We start from the raw sequence: 18,767 nt of genomic DNA on the forward strand, positions 1-18,767 counted from the left end.
ACTGAGCCTTGTCACCACTACTATTGTTCTGCAAATCTCCCACCAAAACACCTCCATGGTGAGAGAGCCAATGTCAACCAGGTACTGCGGTTTTAAACATTGTGTCATCTATACCTGTTCATAGATATTAAGGCCAGAGGGGACAATTAGATTATCTAGTCTAGAGATTCTCAAACTTGGGGGTGGGCCACCTGGGGGGGGGGGGGGGGAGATATATTCGGGGAGGGGGAACTGTGCACATTTTACCCACAGCAACGAATAACTAGCAAAGCTGATTCCTCCAGACATATCAGGTCCTCAGATAACACTGAATTTCTGTGACAGATTTCTGTTAAGCGTGGATAGCATTATACAAAATCATTGCCATCTGTACATGAATGCGTTTGCTACAACGTTTGTGCACGTTTCATTGTAGGCATCGACAACAATCGCAGTTTGGCTTTTGCTCTTATTACAATGGATCACTGGCTCTGTTTGAATCAATTCTTGTTTTTAATATTTAGTGAGAGTTGCAGGTTGATTTTTTTTTTAAATGGTATATGTACTTGTGTGGCGGCAGGGAGGGGAGAGCCCTTAAACTACTACAGAAACAAAGAAGGGGTGTGATCAAATAAGTTTGAGAACCGCTGATCTAGTCTGATCTCCTGTATAACATAGGCCACAGCATTTAATCCACTCACCCTGTATCGAGTCAAATAACATGTATCTGACTAAAGCACATTTTGTCTTGATTTGAAGACTTCAAGAGCAGGTCTACACGATACGGTAGTATAAACGGCTGAGCCATGTCTACCACTGTTGCATCGACTGTGGCTACTACCAGTGGAATTGCACAAATGCTAATGCAACAGCAGGAGATTTGCCAAAAAACCCACTAGTGTAGACACAGCCATCCTGGACTGGCACAGAAGCACTGCTCAGGACCGCCAGGTGCGAGATTCACATTCAATTCCCAGTCTAGAGCTTTCACTAGCCAGTCCAATGAGGACGGTAGGTCTGATTCTGATTTCAGTTAAATGAGCATAAATCTGGAGTGACTCCAGTCAAGGTGCTCTTGCTTTACACTGTAACCCATTCAGATCTTGGTAGTGGGAAGAGAGGAGGAGCTGGATCAATGGCAAAGCTGATTAAAGAGGCGTTTGACAGGCTTTGGTGGGAACCCAATCCTGAACTGGAAAGATGACTGGGGAGGGACCCTGACTACTCCGGCAGGATGGACTACATGCGACCCACCTGGAAGGGGGAGAAGTCTGATGTCAGAACCCAGTACGTGTGCTCTCAAAAGACACAGCATAGCTGTTACAACAGACTTTTCGGTGACTCTGTGGAATGGTGCGATACTGTTCATGAGACTGTGCCTTCCCTCAGAGCAAGCGGAGTTAACACTCGTCTCCTGCCCTCTTCACCAGGCATCATGACTCCATTATTACCAGCCAGAGAGCTGCTATTTCCCTGCTCGGAGGCCCACGGTAACCAGCCTTGGAACTCGAGACACTGCAGTCAAGGGCCTGTTGTTTTTTCCATTCTCTACCAGCATGCTTCGAGGTGACTATAAATAAGCCATAATCACTTTACTCAAGTCAGGCATATCTGACCTAAGAGACACTCAGCTCCCATTTACTTCAACAGGGAGGGCTTGAGCTTGCATGGCTAGACTGAGCCTCCGACAGTGTTGCTGTCTACACCACTATTTTTAGTGGGCTAATGCAAACCCTGCTAGCAGGAGGCTGTCTACCCAGGCTGGGAGGCTGGCTCCCAGCTACAGTGTAGACACAAAGGCACCTGAAGTGGTCTTAAAGCTGATGCAAATTACTTCTATGCTCACTTTACAGTGCCAGAGTGGAATAAAAGGCCCCAAGAGTACCTGAGAATCAGGCCCAGTATGTTTGTGACTAGCAACAGGTTCAATTTGGTTTATAAATCCTAGGAATGCATTACATGGTATAGTTGTTTCACATGGTTTCTGCTTTCCTTTATCTTACCAATACACAGGTTTAATTTCAAAAGGGACTGTTCTTACTATGTTTGTCTTGTGTCTATAACAATGGAGCCCTGACTTAACTGGGGGCACTGCAGTCAGAAATCACAACCTCCTGCAGGCCATTTAGTCCTTAAAATGCACTAGAGCCGGGGTGACCAAACTACGGCCCAGGCGAGCATTTCATAAGGCCTGGGGCCTGCTTCAACACAATATACTAACAGCCAACTCATTAGCGTTTTGTTGTCATGTTGACATCATTTTAGTTTAGTTATGTATTCTGTACTGTTTTTTCCCCTGTTTTCTATCATTCTGATACACATTCTATGCACTGATCTCCTCTTTATTTGTTTTTAACTAGACAATGCTGTACATCACAACCTATCTAAATACATACGGAACAGAATCAGTTTGGCCCTCACATGGTTGTGCTTAGGGTTATGTGGCCGTCCTGTATAATAAGGTTGGGCACACTGGACTAGAACCTCATTGAGATATTGTGAATAAATAAAAACAGACAAGCGATTGCCTGCTATGCACACGCTAACTGCTTTCAATGAGGATTTTCTTTTTAGAGAGTACATTCACTGCCCATGAGCTGTAGCACACACTGGACTAGTATTTTTGAATATGCAATCAGTGATCTGTAGCAGTGGCTCTCAACCTTTCCAGTCTACTGTACCCTTTTCAGGAGTCTGATTTGTCTTCTGTACTTCCAAGTCTCACCTCACTTAAAATCTACTTGCTGACAAAACCAGACATAAATGTACAAGCGTCCCAGCGCGCTATTACTGAAAAATTGCTGACTCTCTCATTTTTACCACATAACTATAAAATAAATCAATTGGAAAATAAATATTGTACTTACATTTCAGTGTATAGTATATACATCAGTATAAACAATTCACTATCTGTGTGAAATTTTAGTTTGTACTGACTTTGCTAGTGCTTTTTATATAGCCTGATGTAAAACTAGGCAAATACCAAAAGACAAGTTGATGTACCCCATGGAAGACCTCTGTGTATCCCCAAAGGTACGTGAACCCCTGGTTGAGAACCACTGATCTGTAGGCTGAAGGATAGGCGATCCCTAAAGCGATTTGCCTGCCTCAAGTTGCAGTTAAAAGGAGAAGAGGAATAAAAGGTGAAACTGATATGCAGAACTTATAGAAATTCAAATTTTAGACACTCCCATCTGTCTTATGGCTTTTTTGCATTCAGGTGTAGCTGCACATTTGGTAGGAGCTGCAATCCAAACAATACGCACAAGGAGGAAAATTGAGGATGGCATGGGAGTTTACGCATCCTGAAATTCCTTCTCTCCTACGGTTTTAGTGAGAGCTTTCATGAGTGTAGGAAATGTGATTCCTGTATCCAGGACTGCTCTAGTGCTTTGCAATGCCCTACGTCTGTATATAATAAAATTCTGTTGACCATTAGAGAGCCAGTAAGGGTAAATGCTTAAAATGGACCCAGGAACAGATATGCGCAGAAGAGAAAACAGAGTTACAACAATGAACAGAAGCGGTGTGTGTGTGCATGCGTACGCATGTGTGCTTTAATAAAATATTTTGTTGGCATGACAAGTGAGCTCCAGAGCCAAGCAATCTGCCCCAGGGCACGGATCCCAGGGGAGCCTATTTCTCTTACAATAAAAACAAGTTTGTCGAGATACAGCAGGTACAGCACAGACAACCAAGTGTCACTACCTATTCCTGAGTAACAGGTATTTTTCATCTAGCAGAGGAGGGTAAAGAGATAGTCAGGAAAGATACGGCTGCTGCAGCTGAAATAAGGCACCTGGGCGCTCTCTAGTTCCTGAATCCTGGCTGGCCAGTTCCTGCCACAGTACTGTACATCCCAGTGCCTTGAAAACATTACAAAGCAAACTGGTATTTACAGAGTAAAATGACTCAAATGCCCGGAGTATTTTTAACTCACACCTATGCCAATCAGACTCTCATTCCTGATGCTCCATTGTTAAAAAGCTTCTTTCAAACACTGTGCTGCTAGATGGTAAGTATTAATACTACCAATACTAACAACAACAACCAAGCAACTAAGCAACAAGCAGTGAAGGGAACCAAACAAACCCTGCAAGTCTTAGACAAGAGAGACACCAGAGCAAGGCAAAAAGCACCTCTTACCTTGTACTTGCTGCAGGCCAGAAAATCAGTACCTCAGCAGTGGCAGGCTAACTCCACAAAACTCATTAACAAAGCAATGGAGTTTCTTAATCAGCTCAGCTCTCTAGTCCAGCCACCGAGGATTAGATCCAGACAGAGTGAAAGGTCATTTTCCACTGCACCGTGTCTCCAGTTCAAATATCCGCCACACTGGTATCCCCTCGAAGCTCAATTTTCCCACCTCTCTTCTCCCAGGCTCCCAGTCCAGCTTCTCAAGTTGTGGCTTTTGTCTCCTGATCAGCAAAACCTCTGATTCTGAGGCTCACACACACACACACACACACACACTGTCTCAGGCAGTACAGCTGTGCTCTGTGATTGAAACTCCACAAGAGGCCCCTCCCAAAGCTCCCACTTGTGAAACAAGCTACACTAGTCTAGCTCCTCCCTTTTACTCAGGTGACTGCTTATTACTCAGACAACAGCCCCAAATGGTTGAATTTCTAGTTTACCTCCTCCTGGATCTGGTTTCCCTTCACTTGCTGCTTTTCATTTATTCCAGCAGGCCCAGGTTTGTAAGGCACAAGGAGTGGCCTGTTGACAGGACAATATGTTTGGCTCCAGAGATAAGAAAAGTGATTGAATCAACAGAAAGGGAGGGCAATAAAAAGCTGACTCATGCATTCACACAGAGGAATTCTAGTCCTGCAGGGTGTAATAGTAAGACTCTCACTCCACGTGGTCTTGGGTGGAAAATCTAATCTAAATAAACTAATCCCCTTTCCTCCCTAAACTGTTAACGGCACAGGGCAGGGATTTCATCCTCTATTCGTCTCTAAAGTGTTAGGCATACCTCGGGTGCTTATTTATAAATAAATAATAACAATATGAGTCAGGAAAAAAATCTCCCCGTTCCTTTCTCATTTGTGGGCGCACACATACACACTTCAGGTATGTCAGTGTCTCACACACCCTGGATGTCAGTGTCTCTCTCTCACACATACTTACACACACTTGCTTCCTGAATGTCAGTGTCATGTCTTATGTTACTCTAGCAATGGAGAAAATCCACTGGAACATAAAAATTGCTGCACTGTATCAGAATCCTGCTTTCAACAGGGGCCAGTACCAGCTCCCTCAGAGGATGGGGCAAGGCTCTTTACAGCCATGGAGGCAGCTATAGAATAACCTGCCCAGAGGGGAAGTTTCTTTCTAATCCTAGGTACTTCCTACATGGATGAAGCTCATAAAGCAAGATGGCTTGTGAGTTGGGAAAGGGGTAGGTTTTTTTTTTTTAATTAAACTTTCCCTTTACAAAGAAACCCTGCAAGTTGTCTGAAAAAGCAACAGAGAACAGCCGTTCACAAAAGGTTGCAAACACCAAGTAAAAACACACCTCTGTCTACTTTAACCAGTTAATTAATCAAATTAAACAGATAGAAGAAAGGTTTAAACTAGTTTAAGTGGGTCTACATTCGGTGTTTGCACAAGTGTAACTAGACCGATTTTAAATCAATTTAGTTACTGGTGCAACTTTTCTAATATAGACAAGCCCTATGGATGATCTGGTTTTGTTAATCCAATTAGCAGGGAACCCAAGGTTTCTGCTCTGCAGTTAGTCAGCTGTTTGGATCTACTGGGCAGAAGAGGAAACAGATAAGGCCAACTCTTTGACATCAATACCACAATTTTTTAACCCACTGAACAGCATTTAGGTAGCAGGTTAAAACCCGAGCTGGTTGAAAAATTTACCTGTCGGTGTAGGTAGTGTCTACACTGAAGCTACGGAGGCATTGCTGCAACGGTATAGCTGTGCCACTGTATGTAGACCAGGGATCAGCAACCTTTAGCACATGGTTCGCCAGGGTAAGCCTCCAGGCAGGCCGGGCTGTTTTGTTTACCTGCCGCATACGCAGGTTCGGCTGATCGTGGCTCTCACTGGCCACGGTTCGCTGCTCCAGGCCAATGGGCGGCGAGGTTATTACTTGGGGGGTCGTGAGCTGTCAGCCTCCATCCCCAAACCCCGCTTCGCCTCCAGCATTTATAATAGTGTTAAATATAAAGAAGTGTTCTTAATTTATAAAGGAGAGTCACCCTCTGAGGCTTGCTGTGTGAAAGGGGTCACCAGTACAAAAGTTTGAGAACCACTGCCCTAGCCCATCTGAAGATCAGAGAATGGTGGTCTAGGGAGTAGGCTGCCCAAAAAGGAGTCATGGTTGGCCCTTGCCACTCCCAACCCAAGGAGGGGCCGTGCCACAGGCAGCCCCATTTGAGATGTGCCCAGATCCCTGGATTTCCTTAATATGGTCCTGGCCACATCCACCAATCTCAGTTATCGAGTCAGATCCAAGAACTCTAAATTCTTCACACCGCTGCTCTGGATGATTTATAGCAGGGGTTCTCAAACTGGGGGTCGGGACCCCTCAGGGGACTGTGAGGTTATTACATGGGTGGGTCGCGAGCTGTCAACCTCCACCCCAAACCCCGCTTTGCCTCCACCATTTATAATGGTGTTATAAATTAAAAACACTTTTTATATATTTAAGGCGGGGGGGGAGGGGTTGCACTCAAAGACTTGCTATGTGAAAGGGGTCACCAATACAAAAAGTTTGAGAGCCACTGATTTATAGTAACTCACACCTCTGGAAAATTCAATCAAATTAGCTGAAGGTGTGAATTTAAAGTGGATTAGTTAAACTTCATTAAATTTCTGTGGACACTCTCATTCAGAGCTTGTCTATACAGGCCTGGTCTACACTTAAGAATTTATACCAGCATAGTTATATTGGTCAGGGATGGGAAAAAACAAACAAACACCCAACCACCCCACATCTCCTAGTGATACAGCTATGTCAAACCCCCCACCCCTCCAAAAACAACCCAAACCCCCAGTGTAGACACTGCTACATGGACAGAAAAGTGCGTCTGCTGATGTAGCTAATGTCATTCAGGGAGGTGGTATTCCTACAATGGCAGAAAAATTCCTGCTGGGGTATTAAAAAGTGGTCTTAATTCAGTTCCGAATTTTACTTCTGAATAAGAATATCCACATAGGGATTTAATGTAGTTTAACTAATCCACTTTAAATTTGCAACTTTAGTTAATTGGAATTAATTTTCCTGAGAGTCCCCATGTAGACAAAGTAGGCAGCTTCCCTGAAGTGGGAGCCACGAAATCTGTGTTTTATTTCCAATTCCAGTTTCCCCATCTGTAAAATGGGGGCTAATATAAACCTTTGAGCTTTGAGATCTACAGATGAAAACTGATCTATAAGTGCCAAGGCCATTATGTATTACAAGAATTCCAATGAAGTCAATGGGACGACTCATAGTGGGTCACCTTTAGTCTTCGCACTCTATTATTTTAAGAGTAACACACTACAGTAAAAAATTTGATTTGATTACTATTATTGTGTATAATCAGTCTGTTCCTGAACGTACCCAACTTATGCAGGGATGTCACACAATGCAATGTCTAACATCACAGTAAGTGAGGTCACAAACTGAGATGTAGAATCTGTGGATAAATTAAGCAAACTGGAGGCCAGAGGGATTAAAGAGGAATCTGCTTCAGTTTACACAGGCATCTTGGCAAACAGTAGGGCTGGGTGAGCAACTCACAATGAATAATTTGTTCAACACATTTTGTTTCTTTTACTGTTCACAGATGGTCCTCAAGCAACTCACAATTTTCTTGAATTTATTTGTTCAAAATCATTCACCAAGTCAAGCCTACTGATAATGCTTGTTCTCAGTTTGATATTCATAATTTGAGCTGTTTTGGTTGGAAGCAGATTACAATATCACATTTCTTTTCCCTGCCTGGATGTGTTTAACTCGCAGAATGAGGTTTCCTGTGTGTATATTTATGATGCTGACTTTAAAATTCTTTCTGCAAATACTGTCTAATATTCACTTATAATTAACATGTACGTTCCTGCTACCAAATTAATTTGCTAAAACATTCGTAGAAAACGCATACAAAAATAAATTCAATTAAAAATTCAGATCAGCAAGGCTAAGACAGGATATACAGAAACACAGAGCAGTTATATCAGTCACACAAGTATTCAGGAAAACATACTTGGCTGGGCCTCAACTCCACTCATCCCCTTTAACTATGATGCACTGAAACAAAACATTACTCACAGCTTGCCTTAGGCAAGAATTCTGCAAGGCTGAATTAATTAAACATTCCATTTTGCACAGTTTGATTTAAAAGCAAAGCTGCAGGTTACAAGTACTCCTACCTTCCCGATAATTGGAATGAGAATGCAAGGGTCCTGTCACAAACAACATTAACTCCTTTCCTAATTTACAATGGTGGTCTTATTAGCTGGAGATTATCACTCTGATGATGATCGTGGTGCTTGAGGAAAGATTTTACTATGTGTTTTACAATGTGTGCTTTAAAGGTGGAGCCATCAGCCCTGAGGAAACATGGACTACATGACAAAAACAGGGTTCCATGCCACAGGCAATGCCGCACAAAATGTTCACACTGCAAGGAAGTCTCAATTCTCGCACCTCTGAAATGAGCACCGCATGGCATAGGCTTTTTATTACGTTTAACGTGGGCACAATTGGGTTGATTTCATCTTCCACAATTTTTCCAAGGCTTATATTTTTCCTCTGACAATTTATTGTGCATAAATCAAAATACCTGATGGTGGTACAAATGAACTACCTGCATGAAATGAAACCATAAGAATAAAATTCATATTCTGCTATATCTACAAAAGGCAAGGATATCCATCACAAATGTAAAATATGTATAAATGTGAGGTAAATCAGACCCTATATCTTCTTACTTCAGATAGAGGGTGACGTATCGGGAAGGCAGTGTAGTCTAGTGGCTAGGACAAGGGACTGGAAGCTAGGAGACCCAGGTTGGAATTCTGACCTCCCTGAAGCCAGTGACAAAACTAATATCAACTTCAATGGTGCCCAGATTTCATCGCATGAGTTCATCATGACCAAGGTGCTGCATGGCCTTAGACAAGTCACTTTGCCTCTTTCACATGCTATAACTTTTGTCCATCTTGTCTATTTAGATTATAAACGCTTCAGGACGGGGACGGTCTCCCCTTAGTTATGTCTACACAGCAACTGGCATAGTGCTGCCCGGCGCAGGCAGGCAGACGTGTGCTAGCTCTGCTCGAGCTAGTGTTTTTAAAACAGTAGTATAGTGTGACAGCACGGGAGTAGCTGTCCGAATACGGTCCTGAGTACGTACTCCGGCCCCAGCCGCCCGCCACTTGTGCTGCCAAGGCCACACCACTATCTTCAGTATGTTCGCTCAAGCAGAGCTAGCGTGTCTGTCTACATGCATTGGAAAGTGCCCTCCCAGCTGCTGTGTAGACATAACCATATATAGTGCCTAGCACAATGGGCCCCGATATTGCAAGACTAATATGCAAATACAAAACAACAAATTAAAGAAGATAAGACCTAATCCAAAGCTCGCTGACGTTACAACTGACTTGAACGGGTTTCTGATCAGGCCCATACATTGTACAGTTTAGCCTGAACTCTGTCCTTTGTTTTCCTGAGGCTACTTCTGAGCTATCTGCAGAGGTGCCTTGATTAATCTGTCAGGGGTTCATTCTCATATGACTGGGCTAATGTTAACAGTAGTCATGTGGCTAAAAAAATCCTATCCATTCACCTTGTAACTTTCTCCATCTTCCAAACTGGCAAATTCAACCATGGAAGGAAGGCACCTTATTTTGCGGTGTCATTTCACGTTCAGCCACACTTATCCTGTAATCAAGTCCTCTGAAAAAGCCTGTTTATAAGCTAATTTGGGAGACATTAACATTACAGTTGAAAGCTGGCTGGGAGGCAGAGAAGCAAAACATCACACTACTAAGGAAAAGGCAGGCTTGGGAACAAAAATCAGGATTCCCACTCTCAGGGCCCCTGCAGCAGATCTGCCATAAAGATGTCTGGGTGCCGTATAGTATCTTGGGATTGATGGGAGCGCCTCACTCTTATGTTCTCCCTCTGTGGTCGGAGCCATAAAGTGGAATAGCCTGCCTTGCATGCCCAGGTTTATAAGAAATGAATCAGTGCATGTGTGTTTCACTGACCAAGGTAAAAGTAGTTTGGGAAGATATATGGCCAAGGTGGATCAAGCAGACAGCTGAAGACTTTTATCTGCCTTTTCCTGAACACAGCAAGTTCCTGAGAGACTGATTCAAAGAATTAAATGAAAAGATTCACACTGTAGTTATAGGATTAAATCCTGAAAAAGAATGAGCGTGAGGTTGACACAGGCCTTAAATAAAACCCTGCAAATGAAGCTTCAAATCAGCAGAGCCTTCTGAATTAATCACAAGCGCAAGTCGATTCACAAGCTAATGAAGCAGGCCCTGAAAGCCAGAGCAATGTCCAAACTATATCTTGCAGCAAGTTTAAACTCATTGGAAAAGAGAGGAAAACCCTGCCTCAGCAGTAACTGAGCCTTCTATAGAAATAATTAGATCTGTCATTGACTGTAGTAGGAGACCTTGTGAAGTATTCTAAACTATGCCTTCCTCTGTGATAATTTACGGATTTTCCCCAAACGTATGCAACGGCACATACAAACCAAGAAACAATTAACTGCTCTAAGAACGCCTCAAAGATTATTAACTACCACGTGGTTTAGCTGACATGATGTCCCCTTTTTGACCCTGCTGTTTAAGTCTCTTTTCACTTTCCCTGGAGATGTAGCAACATTAATGTTAAACCAATAGAGCACAAGAGCTGCAGGCATGTACATTTAGAGCCCAAGTGCCACCCCCTGCTGACAGATAGGCTAAGCAGATATTCTGCTGCCTGTGTGAATTTTCATGGGGCCATGAAATTCAAGGTATGCACCAGCACGACCCTTGATAAATCCACATGCAAAAGCATGAACAGATTGGAGGTATGTGCCACGCATCTGTGGTTAAATCTGCCTGAAAGTATTTCTGCTCCACAGACTGACTCCCATGGTAATTTACAGGTGCACAATGCTATAATGAAAGAATAGGAAAAGCAGGGAAGGGCAATCTGCCCTTTGCCTAATGTAATACTTGGGGATTGAAAGCTCAAACTGACTGCTATACGGTTCAGGTCTTACTTTGACACAAATGGTGAGAAAAACAAATCCAGTTTAAAAGACCATCTTGAAAACTGGAACAGAGAGCAGGCAGAGTGAAAAAGAAAATAGTGTGTGAAAAGAAGGCACGTTTTATTATTACTACTTTGGTGCTTGCAAAAGCACTGCTTATGGCCCAGTTCTACCACCTTGCTAATGTTACCTTACTCCGCAAGTAATTGGAAGAGATACATGTCCAGGACCTAATCACTGGAGCTTTCAAAAATGGAGGCCTGGTTAATGCGGCGTATACCAAAATGTACACTTCCAAAGAGAAAAACCCATTTACACACAAGAACCTGGTAATAATTTTCCATAACACCTTGGAAACCCTACAAAAATATGATGTTGTTTAGATTACAAATAATATTTATTTGACCGCAAATATCACCCATGACTCCATGGAGTTTGTGTCTAAGAAACACTACCATGAATGCCTAAGAGCCTTTTCAGCACTGCCAACATTTATACTTGCTTCTTTTTACTCCTGCAGGAAAATAGCTACACTATTAAAGGATTAGAAAGGAGGAAAAAATGCACCGACGTTCTAACGCTATGTATTCTTAGGAATTTATTTGAAATGCTTTAAATTATTGCTTGTCGCTCACTTGCTAAACCAGTCAGTGATTTACAGACTTTATTTGTGTGCACGTACAGAGTATTTTTAGATCTACCAGCAAAAACTAAATTCAAAACTGAGTTAAATTCAGAAATATATGCTCAGAGCCCCAGACTCTTAGCTGTATGTGGAGGGAGTATTCAGCACATACAGTTTTACAGCTTTCTAAACTTCTTTTCATGCTCCCTGAAAATCCACTGCTCTTCCTCGTTTGCTAGAGACCTCCTCTAAACCATTATCAATAGACCCCAAAAGCCTCTTTTAACTGCTGACACTCTTGGTATCTATGCTTAAATAATTGCCCTTTTCAGGAGGAGATGAACAGGGGCATTCAGGGCAAATTTCACAACTTCATGTCGAGTTCAGCTGTGCAGTTTTAATCCTGGGTCTGCCACTGACTCACTGTCTGTCTCTGGGAAAGTCCTATGCTCTTGTCTGCTTCCTCGCATGGAGCAGAGCAGAGATGGGCCTGGGTGCTGGTGAGGTGGGAGGAAATTACTCCATGGCATGCTCCTATGTTGCTGCAGGGTGCAGGCACTGCAGAATTGGGCTGAGGCTGGATGACTGATATCCTGCTGGACTCTCCTCTCAAAGGAGGACAGTAGGGAGTAAGGCAGATGACTGCTGGAAGAGAAAGGGTGGTCTTATGGTTAAGACAGTTGAGTTCTGCCCTGGAGAACTGGATTCTATCCCACAGAGTTCCTGCGTGATACTAGTCAAGTCAAAACCAAACTTTTCACAGGCTGTCACTAATGGTGTGTTCCTCATTTGCTGAGTGCCCAACTTGAGATCCTTGGCAGAAGTGCTGAGCACTCACAGCTGAATCTGAAGTCAATGGGAGCGGTGCTTTAAACATATCAAGTGCTCTCCAATGCTAGAGTGCGCTGAAATGTCAAGGCCTAGACGTCTCAAATTGGGCACCCAAAATGAGTGGGTATTTTTGACCATAATCTCTTTGTGCCTTGGTTTCCCATTTGTGAAACAGGGATAATAATACCCCCTTCACCTCATGGGGCGGGCTGAGCTGCAGTAATTTAGGAATACTGTACGCTGACCTAGCTATTGGGATGTTTATTGTATGGTGTAGGATGTTTACTGTAGGGATGTGTTGGTTTAGGTCAACAGCAAGCTGTTGGGAAAACAAACAGGAAGCATAACAGCTTGAGACAGTCACTCCTCTGCCAACACTTGGTGAGAATGTCTCCTGCATTGTCCCTGGAGATGTTCTACCTCTGTCCCCTGCTGAGCTCACTGGACTCCTCTGTCAAGGGTGTTGAGGGTCCAAACTTGTGAACAAGGACCATGATTAGATTTAACCAGACAAGCAGGGGAGAGCCAGTAAAGTGAGACAGACTCCCAGAACTGGGTTGCAGGGTGACTGGGAAAGTCAGGCCTGACTAGGATCTTTACCAAGGATAGGCAAAATATTAATTGATAGACCTTTGGTTGTTTTAAAACCCTTTTTCTTCTACTATGCTTTTTTTCCTGCCGTTAAGATTAAACAGTACCTTGGGTTTTAGAAGGCTGTCTGAAAACTGTATTCACCATGTGTCACAGAACCCCAAAGGGAAGAACTGCAGATGCCAAATCCAGTAAGATCTGCTTGGAAAACCATGGTCAATCCCATGTGCCTGGTCTAAGAGTGAAAGAATCATGTGCTTTCACCCCAGGAGAGGTATACGGTCCAAGGCCTAACACCGAAGGGGGTGCACTCAGAGAGACCAAAGAGGGAACAGAAGGGCAGCTAGCCCTGGAGCCAGGATATAGCAGCGTTGTGAAAATAAATTCATTAGTGCTTGTGATGAATGCCATGGACATGCCCGTGACAAAATTATTAACTCTGGCCTGGTCTACACGGCTGGTGGGGGGAGGGGGGAACTGATCTAAGTTACGCAACTTCAGCTATGTGAATAGCGTTGCTGAAGTCGACGTACTTAGATCGACTTACCGTGGTGTCTTCACCGCGGTGAGTTGACTGCTGCCGCTCCCCCGTCGACTCCGCCTGTGCCTCTCACGGAGGTGGAGTACAGGAGTCGACAGGAGAGCGCTCAGGGGCCAATTTATCGCATCTAGACTAGACGCGATAAATCGACCCCCACTGGATCGATTGCTGCCCGCCAATCCGGTGGGTAGTATAGACATATCCTCTGTCTTCAGAGGAGGGTTTGAGTAATATGCAGTAAATAAGGCCTGGGGTAACACACTGAACAATCAAGAGGAAAAAAATATATTGAATAACTGCTCATTAAATGAGCATCATCCATTCTGTGCACTGAATTTGGCAGGGGTCATGTGGAAAAAACAGCATGTGATCACGTCATTAAAGACTGTATCATAATATAAAAAGAGGGGGAGAATCTTAATGCGGGGGGTTGGGGGGCGGTGTTCGTGTTCAAGACTTTTACTCACATATTAAGAATTTGAGCCAGATCATCTGCCTGGAAACTGTGCACAGAGACTTCTGCCCTTTTTGGGTGGGGCTGAGCCATCCATATGGCGCTGTCTCTCTGTAGGCAAAGGGCAGGCAGGCTTCGGCTAAAAGGTGGGACCGGGAGGGAGGCTAAAGTCTCTCCCGCAAAGCCTGAAGAAAGCGAGTCAACCTCTGTGCTAGGAGTGCCCCTTTCTGGGTTTCAACAGAACTGTGCCATCAGGAAGCCAGAGGGAGGCCAGAAGCCAGAGGGATGGGTGCATAGAGGGTCTCTATGCAGAACCCTCCCCGGCCCAGCTGATAACCTGTCACCCTCATCTCTGGGTATCTGTGTTTTCTGGTAACAGAACTGTATTTTCCTCACCCACCCTCAACCCTGCTCATTCCATGAAGGTGAACGGGCAAACCTCACAGTGCCTGATGGAACTAACTGGACATAACTCCATGAAGAAATGGTGATGTCTGTTCCTGGCATTGACGCACTCCTTCCAGTGGAAAATCCCACAGGAGGATGAGGAAATATGGCCTTTTGATTGCACACATTGCTTGACTTCCTATGTTCTGAAGCTGATTTGGGTGGTTGGGTGGAGGGTGGAGCTCAACAGCAGCTATAGACATATTATGACAGATCATCCTGGATCCCAGCTTCCTGACGAAACACACACACTTCATTTGTTGCATTAAATGTCCTACCAGGTCACCTCAAACTCTGAGATACTTGTCCTTTAAAACAGCACTTTTCACTGGCTCAATGTCTGCAAAGAGCTTGAGATTTCCATCTAGACTGTGGCTGATATATAGATGGAGGACATGCACTGAGGGGATTTATCACTCCTGTAAATCCTCTGAGAAGCTCTTTGAATTGCATATAAAGCACAGTGAGTAATTTCATGGCAGGCGGTTTCTAGAGATTTGTGGGGAGGGGTGCGAAAATGTCCTTTTGACAGTGTTTTCAAGGAACAGACATTGGATGTTTCCCACACCCAATTTATAACACTTCTTATACATTGTTACAGCACACAGACTAGTTTGCAGAGGATACTTCAGATCTTCTACAATAAACATTTATGAGAGCGTCTAATGTCCACAGTTTTTTAATATTTGTTCCTAGAATATTAAAAACTGAAGTTCTGGGAAACCACCCTTCCAAGTTCACACGGTCTGCTACAGGTTTTAGGGTTTAGAATTCAATGCAGAGCAGGTGAATCTTGCATATAGCAGCACCCCATTATGTCAGCACACTGCTCTGGTCTCCCCACTTTTTTATTTATTTATTTACTGCAGCATGAAAGGGGGAAATGGAACTGGACAAGAGGCATAGAGTGAAAGAGAAACATGGGTGCTGTTAAATGATGTCTGAGAGGAAAATGTTACTGCTATTTTTGTAACCCTGAACATGAATTTAAAGAGCAAAAAAGGCAGTCAGTGTTTCCAATGAGATACCATATCCCACACCTCTGTTATGGTCCTGGGCAGTCACTTAAAGACATTATTACTATCCCCCAAGAAATCCCAATCGTCTAATGATAGGAAGTCATTGGAACTCCTCTTGGGAAGCATTATGCCTGGAGTTCACAATAAACGTCCTGAAACTTCCCAAACAGTAAAACTAAGGAAGACTTGCCTTAGTTCTGCTGATATTTCTCGGGTACAAAATAGCAGCAAAATAATACTGAGAAAGAACTGGAGGGAGGGAAAAAAAAAAACCATCCAGCCCTTCTTTATGCATTATAAGGAAGCAAAAGAGGGCAAAAGCCCAATGAAAAAAAATTCCTTTGCTGCTGACCTTTGAAGTGAGAAGATAAAAGTGCCCAGGAGGATTTCAGCGGAGGTAGGTAGCGTCGAGGCAGGGGCATGCACGGGCAATGCTGAGGAGGTGGCAATAGGGAGACATGCAGTTATGAGAGACAATGAAAATAATACTCGGCCCTTCTGAAGCACTCTCCATCAAAGCACTGTACAAACATTAAGCTCATTAATTAGCCCTCATATGTGGGAAAGAAAGAAACAGGATGCTAATATTGTGGACAGTGCAGGCAAAAGGAAGATCTGAAGAGTACTTGGAAGTATTGGTGACTCACTTATTAGAGTAACATCAATGGCAATATCCATTAACATTAATGACACCCATGGAAACACAATCAGCATACGAAACAGGGACTGCGTGTGAATAATGCATAGTGCGGACAGGAGTACACTTCAGTTCCAATTCAAGGGGGTAGAGTAAAGTGCTTCAAAGAAATATATGGTGACAGCACGTGATCCACAGCCCTGAGTTCTGTGGGACCAGGACTCTTTGCACGAGATATTAAATTAATCCATTGTCACCGCACAGCATCGACCCAGCATGCCGCTAACTGTACTTCATGGCTCTTGGTCACTTCATTTCTTTATTACGTTCAGCTTACAAAGATTTTTTTTTTTAAGTGCATCCAAGGAATTCAGGAGCACAAAATCCCACGATTTCCAACACCACCAGTGTTCCTAAATCCTTTAGGCAATTTGGGAAAATCCCACTTGTAATATCCCCCCCTCCTTTTTTTTAAAACTATTTAAGATGAATTTAGTGCTGGTGGAAAGACGCTGTGCTGACAGCTCTGAAGAATGAAATCCTCTGTACACCAGCAGAATGGGCACAGGAGAAGTGCATGCTTCCCCGTGCACTGACCCTTGATAACGTCTCAGCCCTCCCTCGGAGGGACAACTTCTGCTGCCCTGATGGTTGCTTTGTGCACGCATTCCATCCTCGATCTCGCTCTGCTGAGAACGCCAACAAGGGCGACATACCCCATTACCACACACCTCCCTTCGGCTGTAGCTTTGTATAAAATTATGTTAAAGACAGATCTCCAGATATTCATTCATAAAAACAAGAAATTAAAATGTGTGTTAGTGAGTCATTCGCAATAACTGCCGAATGAATAGCTAGAGCACGCTGGGTCTATCCATGGCACACTATAGTCCCTCAGCTCCCTTAGAGTGCTTTTATTTTATCTACTGTTTCTCCTGAGAGGCTGTTGCAATGTAGTCATGACAACGACAACACAGCGGTTCTGAGCGATCACTATAACGGTGCACTCACCATGGCCATTTAAGCTGCTGCAAAACTACAGCATTTAAACCACATTTCTTCTCTTTCTTTTCTGAGCACGCTCTCCTCTGTGGTGCACGAACAAGACGGTTTTGGTACCATGTATTTTTACACGCGCCATAAAAGGAACCGTGTTTTAGATTCAGAGTTTATGCAGATGAGGAGATTTCTGAGCTCACCCCTGATGCAAATGAATAACGTCAATGCTGCCATGTTAAAAGAATCCAATCCTGCTGATCTTACTCTAGCCTACTGTTCCACTGACTTCAATGAGAAAACTTGCATGAAGAAGGATTTTCAGGCTCAGGCTCTTGCTTTTCCAGACTTCAGAAAGAAATAAAAATCAACATAATCTATTTCAACTATACCTAGCTTCTGTAACCAAACCTAAGGTGTTAGTACATAGCTACTGCTATCACGTACAGTGTTAGACTTTGGGTTAGGACACTGAGAAGCTAATTGTCCATAACGGCTCTACCTGAGCTCAGCTGGGACTGGTTCAGAGTCTCTGTAACACATGCAGAACCTGGCTTTACATTAGCCATCTCCAAATCTGCATGCAATTGGGAGGAAAAGGGGTGCAGAGAGGGACAAGGCAAGAGAAAGGATAAACATGGTTAATTTCAAAAAAGCTAACGGAACAAACTCTAGGAGACTAACAATTTCATTTGCAGATAGAGTATTAATAGAATGAACACGTCAAAAGCCTGGGTTCTGATCTGATGCGCTCTGAGGCATAGATTCTGTAGGTCACATCATACATTCTACACATTTACGAGGGCAAAACTAGATATAGGCAGACTACCCACAAGCCTATCCTTTGATAAGAACTGGGGTAGCTGCAACCACATGGAAATACGATTGTTGTCAGCAGGTTTCTAACACTGGTGTATAAGGATTCTTCTCCTCCCTACCCCGGAGAAAACTGCTGCAGATAGCTCAGTAGGGAGTTTACAGCATGGTTTGATAATGGCAGTGCTAGAACCTTGCTAGCACCAGTGGTGTTTAAACGTGGCTGTAGCTTGCACAGTCCCGGTGTCAGGTGTAGTCAGGACCCTAAAGATATAGACCTCATTTTCAGAGGTGCTCAGCTCCCGTTGAAGTCAACGGGAGCCATGGGAGCTCAGCAAATCTTAAAATTAGGCTCATACTCTATAAACCTTTCCTCCTAGCTGAGCATGCATCTCCTTCTAACTCTAAAGAAAGCTACATGAGCAGAAAAACAAAGAAGAGAGATACCCACCCCCTAACACTGGCAAAGTCTGGGGGGAGGGGGGAAACTTCTATTAAAAAATAAAACACACACAAAGTCTTCCTAAATTACTAGAAACAGGAGATGTGTAACTGGGGCCCTTTGATGTAGGGAAATATTACAAACAAGAACCACCAGTGTAGAGCAC

General features: G+C 43.6%; 1 protein-coding gene across 2 annotated transcripts in view; it reads right to left on the reverse strand.

Annotated features, from left to right (window-relative positions):
- Nucleotides 1-18,767, reverse strand: part of ARHGAP32 (Rho GTPase activating protein 32) — a 267,273-nt gene that overhangs the window by 55,608 nt on the left and 192,898 nt on the right. Inside the window, exon 1 of one of the 2 annotated variants that reach the window (XM_034754532.1) lies at nt 4,126-4,237. The exons of the other annotated variant lie outside the window; for it this stretch is intronic. The gene's annotated coding sequence lies outside the window, so the exon portion shown is untranslated. Of the gene's footprint in view, nt 1-4,125; nt 4,238-18,767 lie in introns of those variants that run through there. 2 annotated transcript variants of the gene reach the window in all.

Source organism: Trachemys scripta, chromosome 21, assembly GCF_013100865.1.
Source record: "Trachemys scripta elegans isolate TJP31775 chromosome 21, CAS_Tse_1.0, whole genome shotgun sequence".
NCBI classification, from domain to species: domain Eukaryota; kingdom Metazoa; phylum Chordata; order Testudines; family Emydidae; genus Trachemys; species Trachemys scripta.